This window comes from Xenopus laevis, chromosome 6L, assembly GCF_017654675.1.
Source record: "Xenopus laevis strain J_2021 chromosome 6L, Xenopus_laevis_v10.1, whole genome shotgun sequence".
Classification (NCBI taxonomy): domain Eukaryota; kingdom Metazoa; phylum Chordata; class Amphibia; order Anura; family Pipidae; genus Xenopus; species Xenopus laevis.
The window spans coordinates 59725469-59741505 of record NC_054381.1 but is presented as its reverse complement, the minus strand read 5'-3'; the positions used below and the strand labels follow the sequence as shown (position 1 = coordinate 59741505).

Sequence of the window (16037 nt, the reverse complement as noted above, 5' to 3'; positions counted from 1 at the left end):
AATATATAAATCTGCAGAAATGTAAACAGTTGTAAACATGTAAACCAAATAGTTTGAAGTATAAGGTGTCACAGCGCGTCAAACATTTTCTGGATAAGCTCACAAACTTATTTAAATGGTATTGCTGACACTGTAAATCTTCAACATGGAAGAATACATTTTATACATCTAATACTTAGCAGGTGATAAATCTTACTCTTTTTTTATATTATCATTTTATGAGAATAAGATATCATTCTACCTATACAGGCAATGCAAATCGTATGAGTTTTTCCCCCTACAAAATATTACAGTTGTAATATACTGTAAGGGAAGAATTATTGACCGTTACATTTGAAATGGTGACAAATAAGCATTTGCAATAAATGCATTGTTTTTATAAATTGATTTTTAAGATTTGTCATTCTGAGAGACAGGCTAATTCATGAGCTTTTATAAGTGAAAAAGGCTTCAGTTTGTAACTTTTATTTATTTTCAGCATTACAAAGGCAGGAATAAGTTTAACAACACAAATCTAAAATCCAGTGTGCTGATTGAGTTTAGTGTATCTTTTTTTAATATAACTTTTATAAAATTTTCAAACATAAAAGGTATAGATCATGTATACTGAAAAGACAAATAAGATACAGAAGCTATCTTAAAGAGTATTTATCAAATCATAATCTGAATTATATCTGAAAAGAATGCTGTAAATTGTTTTAAATAGCAACTGTAGCAATAAAAAGAAGGCAAATAAAAAATATATAACATAACTTTCTGCCTAAATCTTTAGTCATTATAAATGTGTTTGGAAGTACAAAAAAACCTAAAGCACTTAGGACCATGGTGATACAAAAAATATTAAATCAAAGAAGATGAAAGATGAAATTGACTAGAAATTGACTCATTACCAATTGACTCATTACCATTCCCATGCGGAAATGCATTTGTCCCAACTTTAGTCCCAAAGGAGAAAGTCCCAAAGAAGAAACTTATAATGGATACCTGATAAAATGGATGGTAATTTAGCATTATAGTAATAATACCTGCTTTCAGTTGGGGAATTAAGAGAAAGGTTGCCATGATTTTGCAGTCGGCTGTATTACCATTGATATCAGGGAACATCAGATTAATAGTAGTATTTCAATAAGAAAACTTAATGCAAAATATTTTTTTTAGAATGAAGTTCAGGGATATACAAACCTAGTAGTAGTAGATATACAAACCCTAGGAGGGAGTAGTATTTCAATAAGAAAACGTAATGCAAAATATTTTTTTTAGAATGTAGTTCAGGGATATACAAACCTACAATACTGTCCTACTGCTCCTCACCTCTCAAAGGCTGATCCAAGTAGATTGTCCAGTAAGAATTTTGCCTATATTGTATTTACCTGCTATTTACTTGTTTTCACTATGGAAGGGGGGACATTCTTCCTTGTACCACCAAAATCTTAAACAGCAATAAATAATTGCATAATAATCTCCAGAGTCCAGGTATTAGCAGTAACACAGAAAAAGTCTCTATTAAGGTATTATGTTAAGCCAAATGTGTTTAAGTATATTGCACATACTAACATGAGTATGCTTGCAATACTATTCTTCTACCTCACTGACTTATCTGAGATGTGTTCAGTATCACTGCCATAAATTCTGAGCTCTGTTCAGTTTAGGCAATGATCTTAACTTGTTAGATCAGCTCAGTGCAAGATAAATCAGTTATGTGGGGCCTGAAACAGAAGATCATTTAAGATGAGGAGCCATTAGAAACTAATTGAAAATTATGGGCACAAGTGATATGTGTGCTAATGGGGACAATGGTGCTTTCAACAGCTCACAATTAAATTAGGATAATGCTCAATACCGTCTATTGTTTTTTTAAGTTGTTTGAGTCCTTTCTTAAAGTCAGAACACATTATATTGGGATAGTTATAAAAAACCTGTTGCCTGCAAAAAGCTGAAATTATGCCTGAAATATTGGTAGAGTCTGTGATTTTCTGGAGGAAACGTGAGGATGAAAGGAAGGTGCAATAAGAAGGAGCCCTGTCTAGTGCTCTTACTTGGTGAACTACTTTTGAACTTTCTCCTCAGTACTTAAAGGGGAACTATTGCAAAAATGAAAATTTAATATAAGCTTCATCATACTAAAATAATAAATGTTCTAAATATAATCAATTAAAAATTCTGAATTGTTTCTGAAATAATCAAGTTATTCCTCACTCTCCCTCTCTCAGCATGTCTTCATGCAGAAGTTGGGAGTCTAATTTTGAAAGACAGTTAGATCCAATATATCTTTTAGTAGGGCTCATTTTGCCTAGATGTATCAGAGCTCACTCTTTTAAAACAGAAATCATCTCTCTCTACATTCGTGCCAGTCAGTTATTTTGTTAGATTTTGATTGTACTGGAATCAAGTTATTTGAGTGAGCTCTAATACATCTGTTAGGAAATGGGAGCCCTCCATAAAAAATGTATTGGATGTAACTTTCAATGACAATCCCAACTCCTGCATGAAGACAGAATGTAGAGAAAAATATGCTGAGTAAGGGATAGTGAGGATAAACTTGATTATTTCAGAAATAGTACAGAATTTTCTAATAATTTCTAATAAGTCTACTAGAAAATCATGTAAACATTAAATAAATCCAATAGGCTGTTTTTGCACCCAATAAGAATGAATTATATCTTAGTTTGAACAATGTAGTGTTTTATTATTGCAGAGAAAAAATAAACATTTTTACAACTATGGATTATTTGGATAAATTGAGTGTATAGGAGATGGCCTTTCCATAATTTGGAGCTTTCTAGATAATGGGTTTCCAGATAACAGATCCGTTACCTGTAATTAAACTGAACAGCTTTTACCTGTAAATGAAATATCCACATTAACCTGCTTACAGCGTTAAGGAGCTTTCTATTAATCCAGTTACATTGTAATGCCTGTATTGTATTCATCTTTCCTCTATCCATTTCATTCTACAGCACATTGTATACTTCCTCAGCTACTGCTGTGGGCCCATCTAGGAGTAATAGCCCCACAATTTGGGAACCAATTGCCAGGTTATCATGATGTGATATCATATTAGCTTTGCTTCACAGACTCCAATTGACTTCCATTTATGGTTGAAATAATTCTTATCTGAAAATGCAAGTAGGCAGATTGTATTGTATTGATTATAAAAAATAAATGTGTTTTTATAAAGCATCTACCAGAATTGATTTAAAAACATCACAAAATGTTTTACATTAAAAAAGGTGATACTGTACTATTAAAGAGATTAGGGAATATTAGAGTATAGCAACCGATCAGCAAGTAGCATTTACTGTTCACCTGATTTAACAGCAAAAATCTTATTAGTTGCAGTGGGTCTTTAACCCTTTAAGTGCCAGCAGAACTGACCATTTTCGTTACGCGAAATGCCAGACGTTTCTGAAACATTCTGTGTTTTCACTATAGGGAAACCTATAGTTTACCTAGGAAAACTACATTGTTTTTTTCGGGAGAAACTGAGCTTTCTAAATCTGCCTGAGTTTTCATGTATTTCCACCTCTGCAAAAAGATTTATAGTGCTAAATACCAAAAAAATTAAAATTTCCTATTTTTCACAATATATGAACTTATACCTGAAATATATTTAATTTTACGCATGAAAATCAAACTGATTTGGAAAGCCTCGTGTCTCTCGAACGTGCCAATACCAAATATGTATAGTTTTAAGCAGATTTAGGACATCTGTACAGCAAAAACTCCTGGCAGTATTTTACCGAATTTTGAAAGCAGAAGGCAGAAAACGGCATACTTTAGATGCCATAGCCACAAAATCCTGAAACAGTATGTTTACCCCAGAAAACCATATATTTTTGGAAAGAACACATTCTGCCGATTCCAAAATGGGTAACTATGTCTCTCTACTCCTAACTACCAAACATCAAAGCTTGTATGAACATAGCGTTTTTTATCAAAATTTTGAAAAATCACTTCAAAAGTTTTATTTTGCTTCTCCACATATCACACACTATATTAGGTACCAAGAAAAAGCACCCTGAATATGATTGCCAGGGTTCCACTGAACAGTTTGATCCCCATTGTGCATAGGATTACCAAAGTACCTGGCATTTAGAGACCCCAATATGAAGTTAGCACATCCAAATTGTCCAGGACTTTACTTCAGCTACTGAAAAATCAACACATTGACTGCATTTTTTGTGGGGTAAAAACACCAAAATATATGTTTACCGTGCAGTTTGCAGGTGCCTGCTGCTGCATTTGGGGCCCCTGGGCGATGGCGCCTCAGGGGCCACTTGTTCCCGGCCCCTGCTCGTTGCCTGGGGGCTGGGGAACGAAGAGGAACGGAGCAAGCAGCTTGAAAAGCCGCTCTTCCGTTCCCTAACCCTGAAATGCTGCAGAACGTAGAATCTACGTTCTGTGGCCATTCCCACAGAGCGTAGATTCTACGTGGAGTGGCACTTAAAGGGTTAAAGAGCTGAGCATCCAGTAACTTTGGATATTTGATTTGTGCTACCAACAACAAAACATTACATGCCTTCCAATTCAAATAGAATCAAACCCCCAAAAAAATAATCTTAGAAATATAGTATAGTAATAGGCCTTCAAAAAAAATCCCTGGTTGGATGAGTAGCAGAAAATAAAATAGAAGATGTGGAATCACAAAAAAATTATTTCTCCCAAAACAACATAAGAAATGTTATTCTGCCTTCTGTTTTGTCACACTGTAATTTTTGTTCCACTGTGTTCATTGTCACCCCCTGCCTGTAGAATAGTGTCAAGTATTTTTAAATTATTTCCTCCTCTTTATAAATCGGGTGTCAGCTATTCTATTATTCCACTGCTTCTTGTTTCTAAAACAGTGTATTTTGTTTAGTAGTGTCCCCATCTCTCATGGGTCTCACCCCTTGAACTGAGTGTGAAGCCCTCTCAGTTAACGTCTATGAATAAGTATGTCAGCCCTTTCCCGCTGTGTGTGCACTTTGTAAAACAGATTTTCAGCTCTTTTAATGCTAAATTTACTTTATTTGCTAAAATCTGAATTTATCTTATATTTTATTAAAAAAAAACCCACGACCAAACTCCCATGTCTGATTTAGACAAGCTTTCTAACCTTTCCATAATCCTGTGCCCAACATTAAAAATTCAAATAGGCAATTTAAAAGTGAGTTTAAATTATTTTGTCACATATGTCTAATCTTAGCAAGTGCAGCCACTTCCCTTTTAGGCAGCACTATCAATTTATTCCTACTCTTCTCAAAAATACAATGACTTAGGTAAGAGTCAAAAGCTTAAAGAGAACTCTAAGCACTGAGGTTGCTAAATTATACTACTTTATTTATTTACATTGACAGCATGTGTTTTAAACATCTGAATATAAATGACTGCAATATTTGGGCTTAGCCTTTTGTTAGCATAACATATATATATATATATATATATATATATATATATATATATATATATATATCAAAAAGAAAGTTCTTTGCACATTCTTTTTTTCTAACATCAACTAACTTCTAAGAGATTATAGGTTATTTGTGTTGCGTTTGTGGTTTTCGAAAAGAATATAAAAGTATATTGTCATAAACCTATTATATATTGATTTCTCAGTTAACCCCATATGTAATAAAGGAATTTAGTTTGCCCAGGAGGAATAACCCAACTAATAAAATATTTGCTTTGAAACAGGTTATTAGTAAATTCTACCTGCTGATTGTTTGCTATGGGTTACCTCACCAGGGCAAACTTAATTACTCTACCTAATTATTAAAGGAAAATGAAAAATAAGGCTATTGGTAAAAGCAGCGGGTCTGATTTTCTAACTTGCAAAACATGATTAAAGCAAACTGCTGATTGGTTTATATGGGTAATTAAACTGGTAAAATTTCTCAACCAAAGATCATTTTCGACTGGAAATAGTTAAACACTACCTTATTCTTACTTTAAATATAAACTTCTGGTAATCCAAGAAATAATTGAATCTTAAACCGCTCCAAGCAGTATTTTTAAACTGCATTGTGTTTATTAGCAGTGATAGCATACAATAATTAAGGGCCCCAACATACAACATCCAACTAAAGGCATAAAAATATAGTTGAAAGCAATCGCTACATGTTCAAGTACTCATGTAGTTTATGCATTAAAGTGCCCCTGCGGCAAATTGTACGTGGGCAAAACAATCAGGGCGGCTAACATACGAATCAAGGAACATAAAGGTTCAATTAGAAACTACAAAGCAGATACATACACTGATACCACCGTTTCAACACATTTTTTTGAGGCCAAACATAATGTGAGCCAATTAAGGTGGAAAATCTTGGAGGTGGTAAAAAGACCACCGAGGGGTGGAGACTGGGACAAATTACTACTCCAGAGGGAAGCTTTCTGGATAAGTAAGTTAGATTGCAGTAAAACGAAAGGTATGAATGATTACACTAGCCTTAAATGTTTTTATGATTGTAAAATACTGATTATCTTTTTACTTTTTTTCTCAGGTATTAACGGCCAGCTAGAATTAATACTTTACGGAACGCCTGCCATGACAAGGTAACATTTATAGTTACAATGAGTGTTACAGGAGCTATGTCTGGCTTAAATATGAATAAATAAATATATATGAATGTTTAGGCTACATGCTCTGTGCATCCCTGGGTAGGCTATCATTAATGGCAGTACCATGTTCTTGTTTTCTTGATGAATGTTCTTAATATACAAGGATCTGCTGAAAGAAGCATTCTCCTTGATTATGAACACTGAGATGGACTAATAATTGGACTTTTGTACTTAATGGACTAACAAAGAGATTTCCACAATTTGTCACTTTAAGTTGGGGGAGGTGTTATGTTCCACACAAAAGGTATTTAATTCCCACAATGTATTGTTTTTTGTTACACTTGAAAAAGGGCTCTGCCCGAAACATGTAGGGGCACATTTACTAAGCTCGAGTGAAGGATTCGAATAAAAAAAACTTTGAATTTCGAATTTTTTTTTTGGATACTTCGACCATCGAATTGGCTACTTCGAACTTCGACTTCGAATCGAACAATTCGAACTAAAAATCGTTCGACTATTCGATAGTCGAAGTACTGTCTCTCTAAAAAAAACTTTGACTACCTACTTCGCCAACTAAAACCTACCGAGCACCAATGTTAGCCTATGGGGACCTTCCCCATAAGCTTTCTTTGCATTTTTTGATCGAAGGAAAATCGTTCAATCGATTAATTAAAATCCTTTGAATCTTCGATTTGAAGGATTTGTTCGTTCGATCGAACGAAATGCGGTAAATCCTTTAATGGTCGAATATCGAGGGTTAATTAACCCTCAATATTCGACCAATAGTAAATGTGACCCATAGTGTGCTATCACTGCTAATAAACACATTGCAGTTTAAAAATACTGCTTGGAGCTGTTTAAGATTCAATTATTTCTTGGATTACCATAACTCAAGGTGTAACACAGACACCTGAATCTGCAGCCATAAGAAGCTAAGAACTGCGATCTGAATCAGAATAACCTCCTTTGACAAATATAATTTTCTCTCAATCTCATATTGGATATAAATGAGCCAGTTTACATTCCATAATGAATTGCTATATGTATGAACCCAATAGGTTGTATCACATGCTGGCATATTATCTATCATCAGTTTACTGCCACTTGCACAGTTGTGTGTTTACAGCCTGAAGTAAGACCTGTGTGGGCATGGTGACAGTGTAATGTTAATTAGTTTCCCAGAGACCTACATTGTCTGCTTTACTGTTTTTTATGGTTTATTGTTGCTATCAGCAATTTAATTAGCAAGTATCTGATGGAAACAATTCACACTCCGCTTATTCCTCTTGACATTACACCTTTCTTAAACTGCCAAGACGTCCATGTTTAAAAAATATAACCGATTTTATTTTCCATTTTGTTAAAATTTTACTTACTTTTTTAAAGCACTACCTGTATAAGGAAATTGATATTAAATACAAAGTGGAGAATTAATCCCTTGTTACAGAATGTTGGACTGGTTAGGAAAAGCTTTGCTTCTGTTTGTACAAATCACTGCAGCATGTTTGATTTTATTTCATTGAAAGTTTCATCAGTGGAACAAGATTGCACAGTAGGGCTGGTGAACTTTCTCTCCTTGTGCGTTTTATGTCTATTACTAATCATGTTATAAATGTTAATACAACTGTCAGGTTTGACATACAAGTAAAAAAAAAACAGCTGAAAGGTTAAAAAAAAATGGTTCCATAGAAAAACCTTTTGGGTAATAATTTCAGCAGGATTGGGTCAAATGTTTTCCCTGGTCTATTCAGTGTGTGGCTTCTTGCAAAAGGCGGTGGGGAAACAACAGTTTCTCTTTAATAAGGCATATAGACAAAGGTACGCATGATGTGCTTTTGTTTATTTAATAATATGGGTCAGAAGAGGTTGAACATATGTATTTTTTCAAATCAACTAGTTAAACATATCTTGCATTTGAAGGATCATTCAAATGATTACAAAATAGAGACAGTAGTGTGGGCAAAGAGTTGGAGTGAAAATTTGAACTTTTCACTAAGCACATGCATAAAGAAGGTTTTAATTTCTGATGGTACAAAGTAATCTATAGTTATTTTATACGTGCTTTGTCTGTTGATTTCTCAGTAAATAATTCTACAAAATGCATATTTCTTAGTTATTTTGTTTTGACTTGTAGGCACAATTCAGATTTTTTTTTTACTAATTATTCATATTTTTTTATGAAAATGCATACTAATGTAGAAAAGATTGACAACATGTATTTTATCTAGTAAGAAATCGGCAAAGACATACTAATGAAAAAGAATAATTTATAGCATGGAACAGTAATGCTTAGTATAATGTGTACACGTATGCAATACAAATATAAAATGGCCTCTATGTTTTTGTTTGACATGTTTTTGATGAGGTGATAAAAATGTAATGTGCAGTGAAATAGACTGAAAGAAAACATAATTTATGGATATCCCACAATTCTATTTCTGAACTAAAGGTGAAATGGGTAAAATATCCATTTGCTATTTCAGTTATATTATTGATTTTCACAATTTCACTTCCATGAACTTAGGTTGAAGTGATACATTCAGCATGACGGAGAAGATGGCAACTGAATATTTTATCAGCTGCTGCTGGTTTGTCACTTCAACGGAATAGGAGCTAATATGGGTGTAAAATGTTAAGATAAAATATTCAGTATTGTCACTTGAGTGCTTGAATATTCACAAGGTTTTTCATGCAAAAATAAATTTAGTATGAAGAAGACATGTAACTAGAAAAATCCACACAGCATCATATATTCTATTTATAAAATGTAGGTTTACCTTAAAATGTTAATGTTAAAAAGCCAAAAACAGTGGAAATGATTTTGCTAGGTAACAATATTACCTTAATTGTCCCACAAATTGCATCCTAACTCTAAACGTAGAGAATAGTGCATACAATAAATATAATTTATAAAAATATCTCAATTTAACATGACAACATGTTTGGCAAAACTTGGTGTAATTTACAAAGTCCCTGAATGAATGGAAAGACTAAATTATGTCTCATTGTGTCTTCTGAACTTTGTATAATGGTTTTGTCAGGGGTCTATCGGCTCCCAGTGGGAGAAGTCCGGATCAAAGAGGAAGCTTCGGATAAAGGTCCAATTTTGCGGTACCAAAAGGGGTCAAGAGTAAACAGTCAATATCCAGGCAAAAGTTCAATAGGCAGGCAGAATAGAAGCAAATTCACAGGTTCAGGCAAGGTCAAAAGTCCAGGAAATAGGTTAATATAAATTTAGGAACACCCAGGAAAACTCTCAGTAAATCCTATATTCGGGCATTGAACCCGTAACCTCGGCGTATTTTTATTTAGAATTTTCGCGCTGGAAGGGTGACATCAACAAGTCTGTGACGAGAAGCTGGAGGCGCTACCCACGTGGCGGCCCTGGGCGCTGCCATCTTGGAAGCAGAGCAACGAAGACGGGAGTACGCTCTGGCACTCCTGACAGGTTCTCAATTTATTATACAGGTATGGGATCCATTATCCAGAATACTGTTATCCAGAAAGGTCCAAATTACAGGAAGGCCATCTCCCATATAATCAAATAACTTACTTTTTAAAAAAATAATTTCCTTTTTCTCTGTAATAATAAACAGTACCTTGTACTTGATCCCAACTTAGATAAAGTTCAATTACTCCTTATTGAAGGCTAAACAATGCTATTGGGTTTATTTAATATTTAAATTACAGGTATGGGACCTGTTATCCAGAATGCTCGGGACCTGGGGTTTTCCAGATAACATATAACACTTTATTGTTACTGAAAAGCTTTACGTTGTAGAGTGTTACAATGTAACACAGCAGTTGCAAGACTTCTCTAAAACACAGATGCACAATCTAATGTAGGAATAGGTTTGTGGATGGTCATAGAATCTGCAAAATGACCCATGCAAGATATGTGTGTGGTATTTGAAATATCTTAATTTCATTAAAGGGATTCTGTCATGATTTTTATGATGTCATTTTTATTTCTAAATTACACTGTTTACACTGCAAATAATTCACTCTACAATATAAAATTAAATTCCTGAACCATCAAATGTATTTTTTTTAGTTAGAAGTATAATTATAATATTGGTGTGTAGGTAGCCATCTCAGGTCATTTTGCCTGGCCATGTGCTTTCAGAAAGAGCTTGCACTTTAGGATGGAACTGCTTTCCTGCAGGCTGTTTTTCTCCTACTGAATGTGTCACAGTGGAACCTGGATTTTACTTTTTACTACACATTGAAGTGTATTTATAGAACCACTTATTCACAAGAAAATGCAAAGCAGAATTAGCACAGATGAGGTACTGTGACATTTAATGGCTAATGCAGGAAGGCAAGGCAAGACACTTCAGCTTGTAATGATTGGAAAATGAGCATTTAAAAAAGTTAATCAGAAGAATATAGTTCAATCATATACATTGCACAACTCAAATGAAAACAAATTGAAACCTTAAAACACATTAAAGTGCATTATTTTGAAATCAGAACAGTCTGTGTATACAGAAAACCTTCACTTAAATAGTGCCTTGGCCACATATGAATATAAGAAAAATAAAGATATTTAACTCACATTCTTTAAGCCTTTCTCTTCAGCTCTGCCGGCTGTACCACTTCACTTTCTGGTTCCTACACTTGGTATTATTGTTTGTTGGTCTTCTTGGTATTAATGTATGTTCATCTTAAAAAGATGGAAAATTTACAACAACATACTATAAGTTTAAAGCCAACAATAAAAATGTTCATCATAATCTAACTCTGCATTTACATTTGTAATTAACCTTATACACGTCTCTGTGATCACTCGGGCAGGAGAACTCTGATTTACTGAAATAAAACGTGTGCAGCTTGCTCATGATATTTTAACATAGACACTAATTTGAGTCTGCATTGCAAGTTGTGGCAGAAAGTACCACACATGAATTATGGTAAAAAGCTTTGAAACCTTTGGTTGAGAGTTTAGTAACTTTTTCAATGTGAGAACTGATACTGATTAGGATCCACAATGTACAACTTGGAAAATGACATTGTAGAATAAGCTGTATCCCTCTTATGCAGGAGAGCATAAGCCAACCCCAAAGATTTATCTCTCCAGAAGCACAAATAAAGTATTTTTAAATATGCAGAATCTGTTTTGCATTCTGTTTTGTTCATAAGAATAGCATGTTTAACAGCACATGTGCCAAATGTAGGTGGTAATGTAATAAACGTTGCAAAGTTTACAGTGTGTCGAGTAACCACAAATAACCAGTCCACACATTTCAATTATTGGTTGCTGTGGGTTACTTGGCCAGGTAAATACTTTGCGTTCTGATTACTCACCTAAAAAATGCAGATCAGCTCTGTTTAAATAGGGATGTAAACGTTTCACATAATCTCTCAAGCTCAAGTAGGAGGCCCAGATGTAAATATAGTTGCATATGGATTCTTTAAAGAGAATGCTGCCAGATTTCCAGCTGAAGAATTTGGTGAAGTTTTATCAGGCAGTTATTTACTTATTCCTTAAGTTCCTAGCCTACATGTACTTTAAACCCTTTTGCCTGTTTATTTTCAGGTTAATGTGGTTTTATGTTTAACCCAGCACCACTAAGAATGTGGTGTGTGATTAAAATAAAGAAAGCCTAACATTTCCCCAGACACTCTTTGCAAGTTGTGGACTGAAAAATTCAACTAAAAATAACTTTTAAGGTAGCTGAGGAATTTTTTAACTTTCTGTATCAAGAAATGTTTATATTTTTACCTAAATTGTATGAAACTCATCCCATTAACCATCTTTTTTGAAACACCAAGCTTGCAACCAAAGAGAATAAAAATATAAAGGTATTTTTGCTCTGATTTGAACTGATTTAAAGAACTTTTCCTAGAGACTACTCTATTCCATTACCCTTAAGAAAGTCGGGACACCAACGAAACACGTTGGGAACTCATTGAATAGGCTTTTCTGATGGGTGATTATTCTCTGCTACATTGCAATATAGTTTTATTTGAATAAAGGTGCTAATACAATTTTACACATTGAGAGTGCACCCTTTTTTATGTTTAGAAATATACAAGCAGGTCCAATATAGATTAAACTTAGGAATCAAGCATGGGTTTGCTACTATTGTTACCCCCTTGAAAATATTTTCCTAAGACTTTATGGACTGCAAGTTCCTCATAAATATTGTATCTTCATGAATAATTAACAATCAAGATTTCCATGTGAATTGTTTACAGAATGATCCCTATTTCAGGAGATCCTATCTTTTATTCAAGCACTGATTGGCATCTTAGTTTTTTTGTTGCCTCTTTTCCCCTGTTAATTGAAATAAATAAAGACAAATTGCTAATGACTTAAGTATCATTAATCATTATTAAGTCACACAAAATGCTGCAACTTTACTAAGTGTGAGAATTTCTATGCATTAATGGATAGTTGAGGGCATGGTATCACATAAGGCATCTGACTTCCTGTCAAAAAGTCTTTGAAAGCAATACATCAACAAGACAAACCATAATTAGCTGCAATGTAGTAAACACAGAAAATAATTATAGAGTGATTACTTATAAATGATATGCATATAAATCATGACTAATATCTCTAAAACAGAACAAAATGACAGAGGCATATCACTTTATACGTTTCTATTTGATCATTAATAGAAATGGACATTGATAAATCTGTTATCATTTCAGTCCTCAGCGTGAGGTTGGATTCATTAAGTCTATTTTTCTACCTTTGCAGAAATCAGTGGGGTGTAAAAGTTATAATTTATTAGGTGTGTATTATAATGTTCTTTTGTGAAAACAGTTTTTTTAATGATGATGACAACACTTATTCCATGATGCTGCCTAATGTGTTTTATACAAAACAAATAACTGTTTGTATGACAGTTAGCAAGTCTCTGATTCTCAGGAAACTGCTTAATATAGGGGTATGAAATGGTGATATCACTGTCAATGTCTGATGTTTAGCATTATTTACTTAACATATTACATCTACTGAGTGTGCACTGTCATGTCCTGTCCTTGCAGGAGTTGCATATTTTTGCACTTTTTGTCTGTGTCCAGTACATCTATGTTGTGTGTAGCACCATGGTCCTAGAGGATTGTGTTTCGTTTCACTGTGTACTGTACAAACGTATATGGATGAAATGACAATAAACTCTTGACTCGACTCTTGAAATGGTTGCTTCAAATTAAAACTGTATCTCGATGTCATGAACAGAATCTGCTACCACAGCCCCATCCAGCAGGGTATTCCATAACCTCACTGCTCTCATAGTGAACAACCATTTCTGCTGTTTCAACGAAATTCAGTTCCTAAGTCTAAGGAGTGGCCTCTATTTTTTTGTTCTTTTCTATGTGAGAAAAGATCCCCTGTCTATAATGTCCTTTAATTACAGTAATAATGTCCCCTTGCAGACACCAGAGAAAATAACCCCAACCTTGATTTTACTTATAGTTAATTCTTCCATTCCATCGGTCAGTTTAGTTGCATGTCTCTGCACGCTGCCAAGCACATCAATATTGACCCAAAACTGCACTTCATACTCAAAGTGAGGTTTAATAGGGATCTATAAAGAGGCAAAATAATTAGAGTATTTGCTAGTATATAATTCATACTCAAATATGAAAATTAATTTTGGATGCAAGAAAATTCCAAAAGGAATGAATGCAAACCATCACTAAATAAGATGGTTTGCATTCATCAGATATAAAAAATTTAATGTGAAGTTTTGCCTTGCTGATAATGCGCCTTATAAAATTAGGAAGGTGAACATATATCTTGTACAGAGCTCAGTGTTAGAGAATAGTTTGATTACTATGTGTAGTAATAATCAAAAGAACTAGACCAGACATGCTGCTCATTGGATAATCTTTCTGCCTTGATTCCAACGCAGAATGCATCATTTTTTTACAGGTTTTTTTTATTTATTTTTTTAAAGTTTCATTTTGTTTAAAATATATTAAGGGGCAGATTTATGAAGGGTCGAATTTCGAAGTACAAAACAACTTCAAAATTTGACCGTCGAATTAAAAAACTTCTAATTTGAATATTGAATTCAAAGTTTTTTCACCGAATTTGGCAATCCTGCGATCAAATAAAAATTGTTCGTACAATCGAAGGATTTTTATTCGATGTGTAAAGACTTCGGCAGGTTTAATTTGGCAAAGTATTGAAGTCGTAGTTTTTTTAAAGAGACAGTACTTCGATTATCGAATGGTCAACTATTCGAACGATTTTTACTTCGAATCAAAGTCAAACTAAATTCGAAGTCGTAGTATACTATTCGATGGTCCAACTATCCATAAAATTTACTTCGAAATTCAAACTTTTTGTACTTTGAAAATTCACTCGAAACCTTAGTAAATCTGCCCCTAAGTATTAACAACATAAAATAAAAAATAAAATGACAAATTAAAACATACAATTTTTCAACATTTACATATAATAAGCAAGGTCTAGCTTTATATTTATACCTTGGTTAGTGCTTTTCCACAATGCATAGCCTTATAAGTAACATATCCCTTTCTTTTATCAATTTGCAACTTTTTCAACAGTTTTCATGGTAAAAACCTTTATGTACCCTTGGTGATGTTTGACTATATACAGTTAGGTCCATAAATATTTGGACAGACAACTTTTTTTTACTAATTTTAATTCTGTACATTACCACAATGAATTTTAAATGAAACAACTCAGATGCAGTTGAACTGCAGACTTTTCGCTTTAATTCAGTGGGTTGAACGAAATGATTGCATAAAAATGTGAGGGACTAAAGCCTTTTTTAAACACAATCATTTCAGGGGCTCAAAAGTAATTGGACAAATTAAAAAACTGGAAATAAAATGTTCATTTCTAATACTTGGTTGAAAACCCTTTGCTGGCAATGACAGCCTGAAGTCTTGAACTCATGGACATCACCAGATTCTGGGTTTCCTCCTTTTTAATGCTCTGCCAGGCCTTTACTATAGCGGCTTTCAGTTGCTGTTTGTTTGTGGGCCTTTCTTGTCCGAAGTTTAGTCTTCAACAAGTGAAATGCATGCTCAATTGGGTTCACATCAGGTAACTGACTTGGCCATTCAAGAATATTCCACTTCTTTGCTTTAAAGGAGAAGGAAAGGTTAAAACTAAGTAAGCCTTATCAGAAAGGTCCATCTAAATATACCAGTAAAACCCCAAAGTAGTGCTGCTCTGAGTCCCCTGTCAAAAGAAAAACTGCATTTCTTTTCTTGTATTGTGTACACATGGGCTTCTGTATCAGACTTCCTGCCTTCAGCTTAAACCTCATTGCCCTGGGCAAGAGCATGCTCAGTTTGCTCCTCTTCCCCCGCCCCCTCCCTTCTCTACTGTAATCTGAGCCCAGAGCAGGGAGAGACTCAGGCAGGAAGTGATGTCACACCATGTTTATACTGCAGCTCCTATCCTAAACAAACAGAGAGTTTCTAGAGCTTTTTACTCAGGTATGGTAAAACATTCTACAGAATAAATATAGCATTCTAGCTTGCACTATTGCAGCTAATCTATTGGC

At 34.1% G+C, this 16037-nt stretch overlaps 1 protein-coding gene across 1 annotated transcript in view; it reads right to left on the bottom strand.

The window, feature by feature from the left end:
- tpk1.L (thiamin pyrophosphokinase 1 L homeolog) overlaps positions 1 to 11992 on the bottom strand; it is a 199641-nt gene extending 187649 nt beyond the window's left edge. Inside the window, exons 1-2 of the mRNA XM_041566090.1 lie at positions 11845 to 11992; positions 11096 to 11203 (exon numbers count right to left, since the gene is read on the bottom strand). The gene's annotated coding sequence lies outside the window, so the exon portion shown is untranslated. The remainder of the gene's footprint in view (positions 1 to 11095; positions 11204 to 11844) is intronic.
- Between the last annotated feature and the right edge of the window lie 4045 nt (positions 11993 to 16037).